The sequence below is a fragment of the Apis mellifera genome, linkage group LG6 (assembly GCF_003254395.2).
Source record: "Apis mellifera strain DH4 linkage group LG6, Amel_HAv3.1, whole genome shotgun sequence".
Classification (NCBI taxonomy): domain Eukaryota; kingdom Metazoa; phylum Arthropoda; class Insecta; order Hymenoptera; family Apidae; genus Apis; species Apis mellifera.
Genome location: NC_037643.1, coordinates 16,199,216 through 16,213,421, shown reverse-complemented (window position 1 = coordinate 16,213,421; position 14,206 = coordinate 16,199,216). Strand labels below are relative to the sequence as shown.

Below are 14,206 nucleotides of genomic sequence, written 5' to 3'. Positions count from 1 at the left end.
ATATACGATCAATATTCTGACATAAAACTATTAATAACAAAAAAAAGTATTTTTTGAATTGTATACGTATTTTATTTTATTTTATTTTTATATTACATCATAACTATAAAATAATGTTACCTATGCATTTGCAATTTCTTCAAAACATTTAGATAAACGCATTCAATATATTTTATAAAATAAATACGCTTTACGAAATTGGAGAATTTATCTCGGGAGATGAAATATTTCGTGATAATTCACGGTATCCACACTAGATGTCGACTTTAGGTCGTGTATTTAATATGGCGCGTATATTCCGAAGTACGTAGGTAGCCAATGCTGGCGGGACTTGCGCCTCAGAAGGTTTTTGTACCGCAACGCGTACGGTAGCACGTGCTTGAAAGTTGTTCACTTCGTACGTTCAGCTTGCCAGCTTAATGATCAATGCCCGCGATTCTTTGAAATCACGAGTTATTATTGAAATTGTGCACGAATTATGGCCCGTTCTTAACCTAGAATCACGTTCGATTCCGAAACCGTTTCGTTGCGCGCGCGAATCGTCGCAGAAAAGTCGTACGTGCGAAATGTAACGTAACACATCGAAGGAGAGTTCGCACGGGTCTAGTTTAACGGTTGTAATACAAAATCTTTCGATGTTATTTCCTTTGGTTTTTGCGAGTTTTTCTTGTCGATAACGTTAACAAGCGAATGGCTGTTCAAACGGATTATAACAAGAACGTATCAATAACGGCACGATCCAAGATTATAAACGTAAACACTATTACGCGTTTCTTATTATCTTGCGACAAATGTGTATTAGAACCGGTGCCTCCTTATTCGTCAGTCGAACTTCGGTAGTTTTTATTTATTGATGATCGACTTAATCGATGATAATTTGTTCGTTGCGCAAAATCTGTTTAATGGTGCTTCCAATCAATGTTCCCGATAATATTCATTTATGCGTCGAATTAAGAAACGTTTGATTTTTCGTGAAGTGCGACAATCGGTAAAATCAATTACAAATTTAAATTTATTGTGCAAGTGATTATGTGTTTATTTTCGTTGATGTAAGAGGAATTTTGTTTTCTGTTTACTCGTCTGATGAGTGTTAAAAAAAAAATTGAACTTGTCAAGCTCATAAGGTGTGAAGTGCATTGTGAAATGTAGAAGTGAGAAACAGAAATTGAAGAATCGTTCAACATATTTTAAGTGATATAATCTGCAACTGTTGGTAAGTATCTATTAATAAATTTTTTCAACTCATTGAAATTTCATTTCCGTACAAATCGAGAAACGTGGACGTTTATTCGATGAAGTGTATATATGAACATTTGACATCACTTAAACATCTTAATATCATAAATTTATCTTCCAATTCTTATCATAATTCATAATTATACGTCACAATTCAAATTTAAAAATATTAATGAAATAGTCGTTCAAAATGCATGCAAATTTTAAATTGCTTTTTCTTTTATTACGTATTAAAATATTGAGATCGGTTGCATTTATACTTTCGTGATTTTACTTTTTTGCGGCAATGCAGACGAAAATTGAGTCATCGTGCTCATGTACCAATATTCTTGGCCAATATATATCAGTATATGGAGTATGTCCAGGCAAATATGCAACATACATTTCAGATACATCATTTTCAATTTTCTCGTGTTCTTATTTAATCACTCCGTCACGTGCGTGATTATACTTGAATTAATAAGCAATAAAGAAGAAAATAACGAGTTTAAGGATTATCGTTTTTTTTTTTTTCGAGTAATAAATTTAATTCAGAGCGATATAAAACATTCTTTTACATATTATTTATTTCATTCAATCAAGGTTATATTGACATTAAAAATATAAATCGATTAATTTGTCATGTGTATCTAAAGACACTATCGCTCACGTAATTCATGTTTATCATATACTTTACCGTATGTAGGAATTTTAAAATAGAATTCTTTTGTATATGTATACATTTCAAAGCCATGTCTGTCAATGAAAAGCTTATCTTGATGTTCTTTGCAGCATGCAAAGAACAAAAAGTACATTCTTAGTTTAAAAATCACAAAAATGATAAACATTATTTTCCACGTTTTATTAGATTATATATTTATGTTTTTAATATTTGAAAAAAGATTTGCAAAAAAATATTTTAATGCTTTAATTTAATTCTTTCGAATAATTTCGAATAAATGAATATTTAATCGTTCAAATACTTGAAATCAGAATTAGCATTAAAGATATTTAGATTGATTTGATTAATTTCAAGAAATTAAATAATTAATCGGAATCAATTTATAAAAACTTGAAAATTTTTATCAAAATCATTAATGAAGGTAATCTAAAAATATTTTCTTGTATTATACATAATTCAGAAAATATGACAAATTATTTATATCGTCGATAGCTATGTAATTCTATTTTAAATATTGAACCATCATACATTTTCAGAGTTAGAGATTTTTACAGAGTTAGATTACTGACCTAGTTGACATTAGTTCTACTACAGATCTCGTATGTGATAATCCAGCAAACTTGCTTTATTCGCTGTTAGGAAATTAGTCGTAGCTAGTGCTCGTTACGGTTCATCCTTTTTCCCTTCTTTTTTTTTTCTTTTTTCTTTTTATGCAAGATATGTAGGTCATTGATAGGTCAAATTGGTTGAAATTAAATTTTAAACTCGTAATTGTAAATTATTGTACGAAACCATTTTACGTAATCGAAAAGTTTTATATTCAACTTGAGTTATTGTATAAAATATTGTGAATCTTTTCAAGTTTGTGATAATTTTAAAACATTTTTTTTAGACAAAATCAATATTATAAATTTTAAAAAATATATAACTTAATTTTTTTTATCAATTTTTAATTATTTTTTAATTATTGTAAATTTGTAATTATTAAAAATAATAATTGAAAAATTATTTGGAATTATAATATCAATGTTTCGTTATTTAATTTTTGTATATCTTGGAAAATCAATTTTCTTATTTTTCGCAAATTTTTTAATTAACTTCTTCTTAATCTTTAAAATTTAATTATCTATTCTATATACAAAAGCTTTTTCAATTTAATTTCACAACATAAAAAACGCTTTTTTTGTCGAAAAGTTAATTTTACTTTTACATACATATTTTACAAAGTATTCCATATCAATTCTTAACTAATTGAAACTCTTGTATAATTTCTATATAATAATACTACTATAATAATAATATTATATATAATATATAATATAATAATAATACTATATATAATATATAATATAATAATACTACTATATATAATATATAATATAATAATAATACTAATGTATAATTTCCAAGGAACAGTCGCGCGTCGAACACTACAGATGTGTGTGAGATATATAGCTGCGAAATTTTACTAGTTAAGCATTTTTTGAACAAAGACCAGAATATAAGAGAGGAGTGGTGGGGATAGACGTTCGCCCTACTACTAGTAGATAACACTTACGGACGAGCGGCGACGCTGGTCCATCGGTGTGTGTGCATGCCGATATATAAGTATAAGTAACCAATAGGAGCCGAGCAGTCCTCTATTCTGTCAACTCCTCAGAAACATAGTAGTGTTTCAAGGATAGGACAAGGTTACACGGTATACACAAGATATTCCCCTCGTAAACAGGACGGATCCTTTTCTCATGGATGCTTTCTTTTATTCCCGTTCTTATTATATGATGTAGTTTAGAATATAAAAGGATGCTTGTAATTAAATTGTGCGATTAATTTTTATACTTTTCGTATTTTTCCTTTGTTTATTATTTTAATCGAGTTTCAAGATTTTTCAATCTTCTCTTCCATTATATATCTTATATATATTATATAGTTAAAATTATATAGTTATATATATATTTTCTCTATCATTATATATATTATATAGTTAAAAATGAAAGATATTGCTTCTATTTTTTATATATTAAATATAATATTTCATGTATGAAATGGGTTGATATAAAAAATTGATTATTCATTTGACAATTTCAATTTATTTTAGACAAAGATATCACGTATCTAATTTGTGCTTCACATGTTAATAATAACACAATAAATTTAAGCAAATATTAAATTAAAAAATTTTTTCAAAAGGAAGCCAAATCTTCTTACCTAGAGTAAAAAGTACGTGATGTAATAACCGGTTTCCAGATAATACTTTCGATTATTTCGTGAAACACAATTTACATACTTTTAGATATGTAGGTCGATCGTCGAAGTAATACACGCTTCTTAAGTAGTATGGTAAACGCTTCGCCACAACTGGAAATGCAGTGGTAGTACCGACGGGTCTTCATCGACCTTGAGGAACCGGTTTCAAGATCCACATGTCGATAGAATCGATGTTCGAAACCGGAAACGTGTTTTGGGAGAAGTATTGTAATGTTAAAACACTTGTTTATGGATATACACATTCCTTTATGCACGATATAATAGTAATATTATTGTATATCGGTTTTCATTGTTTCATGTCGCATCTGTATGGTGGCAGCATTTAACATAACCTCTCTCTCTCTACCCTCTGAAACAATTCACAGCTTAGTCACAAAGAAAATTATTTTTTTATGCTACTACGTATCGATGGTAAAATAAAATAAATATTTTATGAAAGAGCGTGAAAGATTTATTTTCATATGTACATTATCGCTTAATATTCTTTAAATATTTATTCAGTAGATGCAAAAGAGTGGATAAATAAAATTCCTTTTTTTTTTTTTGTTTTGAATAAGTCTTTTTTTCTTATTATTAATATTATATTATTAGAATTTTTGTATTATCAATTTATTAGATTTTAAAAATTATATTTTATTAATTTCTAGATTAACAATATTATTTGCTGGATTGGTTGCAAATTTTGAATTAGATTTAAAAAAAGTTGTTGCTTATTCAACTCTTAGACAATTAGGATTTATAATAAGAATATTATCAATTGGTTCAATAATTGAATTAGTATTTTTACATTTGTTTATTCGTGCAATATTTAAATCATTAATATTTATATGTGTTGGAAGATATGTACATTATATATATAGAATTCAAGATATATTATGGAATATATTATATTTATCCATTAAAAAGTATAATTTTAATTTTTTCAATTTTAAGATTGTGTGGTTTTCCTTTTTTTAGTAGGTTATTATTCTAAAGATTTAATTATTGAATATTTTTTTTTTTAGAAAAATAGTTTATTTTTCAATAATTAATTTAATTGTTGGAACAATTTTTACTGTATCTTATTCGTTTCGAATAATTTTAGTTATTTATAGAAAAGAAGATAAAATTATATGTATTTCTATGTTATTAATAATAATTTTTAGATTAGTTTACAGTAAGTTAATTTTTAATTTAATAAGAATTAATTTATTATTAATTTATAAATTAATAGTATTTAAAATAATTATAGTAGGAATGATTATAGGATATAATTTTTATAATAAATTAATTTTATTAGATAATAAAATTGGATATTTAAAAATGACATTTTTATTTATAAATTTAATTTATAAAGTAATTTATAAAAAAATTATTATAATAATATTTAGTTATGAAGTTTATGTTGAGAAATCAATTATTGAAATTTTATCAAGAAAATTTATGTCTGTGACATTAAATATTCATGAATAAATATTCACTAGTGAGAAATACTTTTTAAAAATTTCACAGTTAAATAGAATGTGAGAAATAAAATATATATTTATATATTTGTTTATAATGTGATTAAGTCTATTTCTTTTTTTATGTGATTTATTATATATACAAATCTTTTATTGGTTTCGCTCATAAATATCATATTTATTACCTGTCATTTTGTTTTAGCACGATATTGCTCATTGGAATGCATAAACTATTAATAATTACATTGTTCAACAAGGCCGTATGAAATAAAACATCGTCAATAATTTAATTATTTCTGGCAGCACATTTTAGACAAATAAGAAATATATATCTGTAAAGAATTGGATATATTTAATAAATTTACAAAGATTTATAAATTACAGCGAATACAAAAAAAAAAACTATTATTTTCGTATTCAATTTTTGATATAAAATACTTAACACACGAGTTGTGCAATATCGGTGGAAGTTTCGAAAATCCCATTAATGTTCTATCTTATTAACTAGATCCTCGTATATTTCGAAATAAACATGACGTTACATATATATGATATTTATATATACTATTTTTTTTTTTTTTTTAAATCGAATTACAATTCGTTGCAAGGAATCTTGCTCGTAATCCACATCTCAAAGTCTTCGTGACGTAATACTACGTTGTATACCCGGCTACGATATCGAATTTCCAAGTCTGAAAAAGAATTGGCCCTTCGACGTAGTCATTGTGTACTGCATCACCTCACTGCAGTTAATGCGCTATAATCAATATATGTATACTATACGTATGCTACATACGTATATGTGGCATATATTTTCTCGAGCATTCAGCGAAATAAACGAATATTCTTAAAATCGTGATAATATTCTATAAGAAGAATATATTTCGACTTATCAATAATGAAATATATAAAGATAAATACATGTTTTTTCATCAAGATTTGAAAAAAAAAAGATTCAAATATTCGTTTCAAATATAATTATCGTTTTAATCGATTTTCTCTCCATGTCTTAGCATTACCGCATGTCAACAGTGTGATGTAATACCAGAGACCCAGTTACAATCTCCAAATATCAGTGATCGTAAATCTTAATATAATAACGCATTCGAATCATTTTCTTTGTCCTCCTTTTTCTCTTTCTTCTTAATTTTCTCGAAAATGTATCATTCTGTGTGTTATTAGTCGTATTCTGAAGGAAAATCTTTATGCAGCAAACTTCAGAGAGCAAAAGAATAGGTTAGCAGCATGTATATTGTTCACTGCTGAAAAGAACGGCATAAGAGAGATTCTTTGCGGAACGAAGAAAGAACGTCTATCCCCACTCTTGATGCTCTGGACGAACTACCATGCGTTAGCTTCTTAATGTCGTACACTATAGATTTCGCTTGAATATTCTAGTGGATAAAGAAATTCTATTAATACATATATATATAATTATTTACAATTAATTATTTTCAATTACAAAATCATGATAGATTTATCGTTTTAATAAACTTTATGTCCCTTTTTATCAAATAATCAGATTAATATATGTGGCTGTGTTGACAAATAGCAAGCTGAGAATTCCCGTTTCACTCTGACCAATCAGATTCGCGTATTTTCCGCGGGATCTTTTCCCAAGTAAAGTTGGTACTGATGAATTTGATCATATTCTCTATATAGTCTATACAGTTCTATATATACGTGTTTTGTTATAGTATAATAATACGAATTGTACGAGATTACAGAATTTTCTATTATCAATTTTGCAATATCGGTGAACAAGAATGCAGCACAATCGTAAACTTATTGTCAATTGATGAGGTGCGAAGTTTTAACAATAAACAATTCGTTGTATATTCACGATAATTATCCTATCATGTAACTCGAGTGTTACAAAGTATCTTATCGTGTTTTAACTGTAACTACATACATATGCAACGGATTTTCAGTCTTGGCTTTCATGAAAATAAGTATAAGTATTGGAAATTCCAGTTTCTCAAGTAGTAAATATTTATTAAAATATTTTTTGTCAAAGTATCATTAATAAATGAATATTTTTTGATATAGTGTATTTAAATTATATTAAAAAGAAGCAATTTATTTTGAGCCCTTTATTCTACGTACGTTATTTCAGCATTGAATAGAAATGAGCCTTGGAACTCCTAGTGGAATAGTGAAATATTCGTATATTTGTCTCTTGAAGATGACATGCTCGTCTAGCGATACATTTTCACTTACACGATGAAATACAAAATACATGTTGTTATTTGCGAACTGTCAGTTTGTTAACTTGCAAATGAAAGAAAAATTGTTTAACCAAGTAATGGAAAATAATTTGCAGGATACCTTGACATATATTTTTATTTTAAAAAGTTAAATTTAATTTTATCAATTTTAATTTAATATTTGGTGATATTTAAATCAAAATATTTTTTTTTTTAATATTATCAACCAATTTTTGTTTATGCCAAGTTAAAATTTGAAATGTAAATTGAAAATTTTTTCAAACTAGAGAAATAGAAGTTGAACAAAAATCTTATCCTTTAAATACAATATTTTATTTCGCCTTCCCATATTATATGCATTTTATTACATTATATATTTTTGTTCAAATTTTCCATAAATGCATAAAAATCTGCAGTTTAATTTACATATGCAACGAAATAGTTTTGCATAAATTATTTACTGTTTTTTTTATTACGTTGAATGTTAATGCAAATGCGCACTTGAAAACTTTTATTTTTATTTTATTAAAACAAATGGTATATATATATATATATTTCAAGTGTACGATGAATATTAAATTATTAAAAACACATGTTCCACTGCGTTATGTAATATATTATTTATTACATAACTTAAAAATGAAAATTTAATTTGCAAATTGAAACAAAGTTCATTCGACTGATTGTAAACATGTTGTTTCGTATAAATGTCATACAAATTTACATATTATTGTTTACCAAGTTTTATTAATTGCATCGATTCTAAATATTATAATTAATAATAATTCGTATTATTATTGCAAATGTTTAAAATATATTCTCCTTCGTACAAAGATATTTCTCAATTTGATTTAAAAAATTTTTTTGTTATACTTGTTTTACATTTTACATTTAAATAAAATTTTACTTTTTACAATTTTTTACAAATTTTTGCAAAAACATTCATAATATAATATAAAAAAATCTCATAAATATAATAATATTAATATCTAAATGTTAAAAAGTTTATTAATATTATTTCCATATGTTAAATCAGTTTGTTATATGATTTATTAAAAATGAATAATATTGTATGTAGAAAAAAATTGTGCATTTTTTTGTGCATCTTGGAAAGAAATAATAAAGTCTATTCATAATTTATGTAGTTTTATAATAAAATAAATTAAAATAAATAAAAGTAAATATAAATTACAATTCTAGATCTTAATAACAAAAATTGGTATAGAAAAATATCGTTAGTTTTATTTCTCAAGTTGTAAGCATAATTGAAATTTATGTTAGATGAAGTGAAATAACTCTATCTCTGTCATATTGTCACGGTGCCACGTTTTCTTATTCTATCTTCTTCCTCATTTCATCTTACCAAATTTATATCGCTCGGTAACTTGATAAACAAGTCTCGACTGACGTATCAATTTTTATATTTATTCTAATTTCTAAAATAAATCCTTCAAAAACGTATCACGGATATATTAACACAATTGTATAAATTGTTCGCGAAATTCTAAAAAAAAAATAAATTTCTATTTCATCACGAATCACATTGTTACACATTTACATTTCACAATGAATGGAACTTAAATATTGAAATACATTTTGGCTCGTGCAAATGCAGTGGCGCATAAACATACTAGACGATATCACATTTAATAATAGGCCATTGTTAATAAGAAAAGCGCTCTGAAGATAGTGTTAATAAACAGTCGAAGATACGATGACATATGAATTACAAGTTGTCAAGACATAACTGTGACGCGTTAAATATTCGAGCTCTGTAAATAGAAATGCTGTCGCGTCGGTAATGCAGGTTAAGAAAGAAAGGAAAATGATTGTGAAACGTTTCAGATAATCTTTGGGCCTCGATACGAAGAGATTAAAAATAATATTCGTTCTATTTCTCTTTCTCCATGTATCTACACACTTGGACTGATTAAGTTTAATTTAAATATTTTAAAATTAGAAGAAAATGAAATAATTAAATTATTATATTTCTATAAGGTTCTAAAACGATCCTTTTCTTAAAAACGTTTCAATGTTAAATTTAATTACATTTAAAGTATACATTTGTACATATAAAACACTATATTCTATTATCTGTATTATCTAGAGGCAATTAAATTTTGAAGAGGACATCATTTTAATTAAAATTTAATTATTAAATTAGAAACTCTTAGAGCATGTACTATATATCGTTATATACATAATAGAAATCTAATCGATAATGAACATGTTAAGTAACACACTTTGTAAATACAAACATTTTCCGCATTCACTTTTATCTAATACGCACACCCAATATCGTAGACGGTAACTTAATTTCAGTCGGTATATATACGATGAAATATTGATGTTTTCGTGGACGCGAGTATAAGATAGATTTCAACGTTCAATGTCGAGTCGTAATTAACGTGTTAGAGAGAAAGTGTATTACTCTGTCGGTAATGTTCCACAGCATAATCACATTGTGTTTGACATTTTAAAGGTTGATTCGGTGAACCTTCGCAATAAACCAATGAAATATACGTGTATATATATACATATAAATTGATAATCTAACATATTTATAGATCCTTTGATACAATTTTTCATTAATGACAATGACTTTGAGTTTGACCTCTGCTAGAAGAAATTTCTCTCTTGTTTTTAAAGATATTACGAATTGTTTGTTGTCGTCTTAAAGATCCTTTTTCTCACCGTTAATAGCGTAAAGTAATCGGACGAGAAAATAATTATTGTACTATTTTTTTTTTTTTTATTCGTTCTGATAAACATTTATGCGAGAAATTTGTTTTGCTTGATTTCTGACACGCGTGATAAAACTGGATTGATAGCATTGAAAAAATAATATAAGAAGTAATTAGTTTCGATAAAATCGTCGTCGAGCAAAATAAACAATGTCTCGGAATATAAGATATTATTCTGTTTTTCAATTGTATTTGTCGATAATCCTATGTTTATTTTTCTAAAACGTTTTAAAGTTTTCCAATGGATTTCTCTAATCTCGATTTTAGAAATAATTGCACCGAGAAAAAAAAACCTATTATCTTTGATATGCATAAATTTTAAAATTGAAATTGCATTGAAATCGAAAAGAAACAAATGCAAATATAGAAATGGCGTTAGATAAACATACATATTTAGAAATATGTAAAAATTCTATTTTCGTATCAAAAACGTAGATTATTCATTATCTTTATCATTATTAATATTAATATTTTTTTACATAAATTTTTTTTAATTGATGTTATTAAATAAAACACGAAAACGTATTTTGGAATAATGTTTAATATTAAAATCTATTATTAAATTTTAATAATAATTAATATTAATAATAATTTAATATTATAATTTAATTTAATTATTTTTTTACTGATATAGATTTAAATTTATTATTATATTTTTATTTATATTTATATTATATTATTATTTATTTTTTTATTATTATTTTTCTGATAATTTTTCCAATTACATTTTAACAATATATCTTTCTTTTTTTATTAAAATTTCTATTTCTATTTTTATTGTCTTATAAATATCTTTTTATATTTTATTTTTATTTTTTATTTATAATATATATATATTATATTTTATTTATAAATTAAAGTATCGTTTTTAATTATTTGTCATCATCATTCAAATTGAGCGTTATTTTTTCAATGCATATTTCTATCAATGATATGCAAAAAATGATTTCCGTTAAAAGTGGTATGCGTGATTGGAAAAATAACGATTCTGCAGACGTCATCTATTATTTTAGAATAGTATACAACGTTTGCACGTATCAAATTTTTCATCGTATTTTATTATTTTTATTTTATCATTTTTGCAAAAAATTAGATAAAAAATCTCTTAAATTAAATTTTAAATAATTTCTCTTCTCATTTTATTAATTTCATTTGTCGTTAAAAAAAGAGACGAGAATTAAAAAATAACGTCAAATTATTAAATATAAACGAAAAAATTAAAATTAAAGGTGAAATGAAATGTATATATATATATTTTTTAAAACGATAAACTGTGAAATTTTTATTATACAGAAAAATTATTATTAATTTTCTTCAAAAGATTAAATTTCGAAATATAATTGGATGAAAAGAAGAATCTGTAGAGGAAGTGAAATAATGATTCAGATTCGAGATGATATTACGAGTTGCCCAAGTTTCTCTCTTCTTGTCTTAGTTCCAACCACCAATTTTCCTTCCTCCTCTCGTTAGATAAAGGAATGAAAGAAGAGAACTATAATAATTCCTTTGAGCGTGCACTCCTTTAGAATAGGGAGACAGTCAATCGATATGACCCAGTTTCTCTCAGCCACGACCCCGAAATTTGCCACATCGACGACCTCGTTGTCGAAAATCGGGGCATTTTCAAGCGTACAGCCGGAAGGCTATACCACCGTGATCTCAACTTCCTGATAGCGATGAAACTGGAAGAGCATGAACGATTGAACGATAACTAAATCGATTATTTCGTAAATTGTCTTTTAAAAAGTAAAATTTAAAGTTCGAGTATAACGTTTTCTCAAGAGAAAGATTTGAAGTGAGTGGAAAATTTGTTTATAACACGTGCACGGAAGTGAAAATGAAAATTATATTTTTTTTTTTTAATTTTGCGTGGGTTAGCTTTTATATTTTATATCTTAAATTAGAAACGATAATATTCTAAATTAAGTTGAAACGAAATTAATTGCAATATTTGAATTTTCGAGTAAAGGAAAATCGGATCGTTTTCATAGGAACAACATAGTAATCAGATACTCTGATTATTTCCTCTAATCTCGCAATCAGTCGCGTGTGCTAAACGCTTCCTTCTGAATTCTAATTTAACCCTCGCTCAGAGGGTAATACATTTATGCGCGCTCCCGCTTTAAGCGTCTTCAAACTGAAAAGATATTTTCTAATTCGAACAAAGTATTAATTAATTCGATATCGTGGAATTGTTATTCGAGAATAACGAATAGATCAGGGATAAGTGTATTGAAAATCAAAAACAAAAAAGAAAATAATCGAAGAAAAGACGAGAAATGATATTGAATAACTCTCATCGTTTTGAAACTTTATTTAGACGGTACGAAAAGACTCTTACTTTCCGCACGTTCTGCTGCTCGTATACTGGTTTCACGCATGCACGTATATAAATATATAGATAAAGAAACGCGCATGCGCAGTCTTCGCATTCGGCGGCCAGATCCACGATATAACCGTTAAACCATTCATCTGTATTCATGGGACCGTGAAATACTGGTACAAATGCTGCGTCTTGAAAGCGTATCGTTTACATTGATTTTTGCACTTTCTAAAAACATTTTTTGGCCTTCTTAAACACACGATATACGATAAAGTATATTTCCTCGAAAATTGGAACTTGATCCAGGTATTTACGAAGCAACATTGGAATCGAATTCATATTTTCATAATATTGCTAAGCTTCTCTTTGTATTTCGTAGAAACGTATAGAAAGAGAGGAAAGGATGAAACGAAGATTGCGTCATAGATCGTTCTGCAATTAAATAAATGATCGAATTGGATAATTTTTTTTTTTTTTCATAAAATTAGTTCGGTATCCGTTTCCAACTTTAATTCTCGAACAGTCTACAGATAAAGTCGTAGTAACAAGGTTCAACGAGCCTCTCGTTGTGGACGCTTAACAATCGATTTTAATCGAAGCAAATAGTCTTGCTTCCAGAACGGAAGAATTAAATCGGATAATTTATCGTTGCTTTCCTATTTTACGATTCGAATAAATTTGAAATTTAATCCTCCATTTTCTCTTCTTACTTTAGAAACTTATAAATAATACAAACGATATGCAATGTTAATCGGGGAAAAATATCGGTAACCAACTGTTAAAATCCTATCGTTCAAATACACCCGTGATTCTGTAATTATGCCAAAGTTTCATGCAATATCACGTGGCTATTTCACGAAGTTGGTTGTTTATAGAAAACGACGCATCGCATTTCACGTTGCCAGAAATTGATTCACTCGAACATGCCAATTTAAATTTCGAACTCTAGAACTCCTTCAAGATGAAAATTTATTTATTTTATAAATTTACAAAATTTTCGTCCATTGCTTCAATACCTGCACTATGTATTCCCATACGTTTTGCATTATGTACAATTCATTAATATATCTCTCAACTCATTTTCAAGATTTAATATTTATAAATTGATTTTATTAAGTAATAAAATTGGATTTTTTAAAATATCATTTTTATTTATAAATTTAATTTATAAAGTAATTTATAAAAAAGTTATATCAATATTTACTCAATTATTGAAATATGTTAATAACATTAAATATTCATGAATTAAAAATTTCAAATTTAAACATTAATATTTATTTAACAATTTTAATTTATGTAACTTATTTATTAATTTATATAATAAA

General features: G+C 26.2%; 1 protein-coding gene across 2 annotated transcripts in view; it reads left to right on the top strand.

The window, feature by feature from the left end:
• LOC724442 (serine-rich adhesin for platelets) overlaps positions 1–14,206 on the top strand; it is a 97,545-nt gene that overhangs the window by 38,120 nt on the left and 45,219 nt on the right. The window lies entirely within an intron of this gene.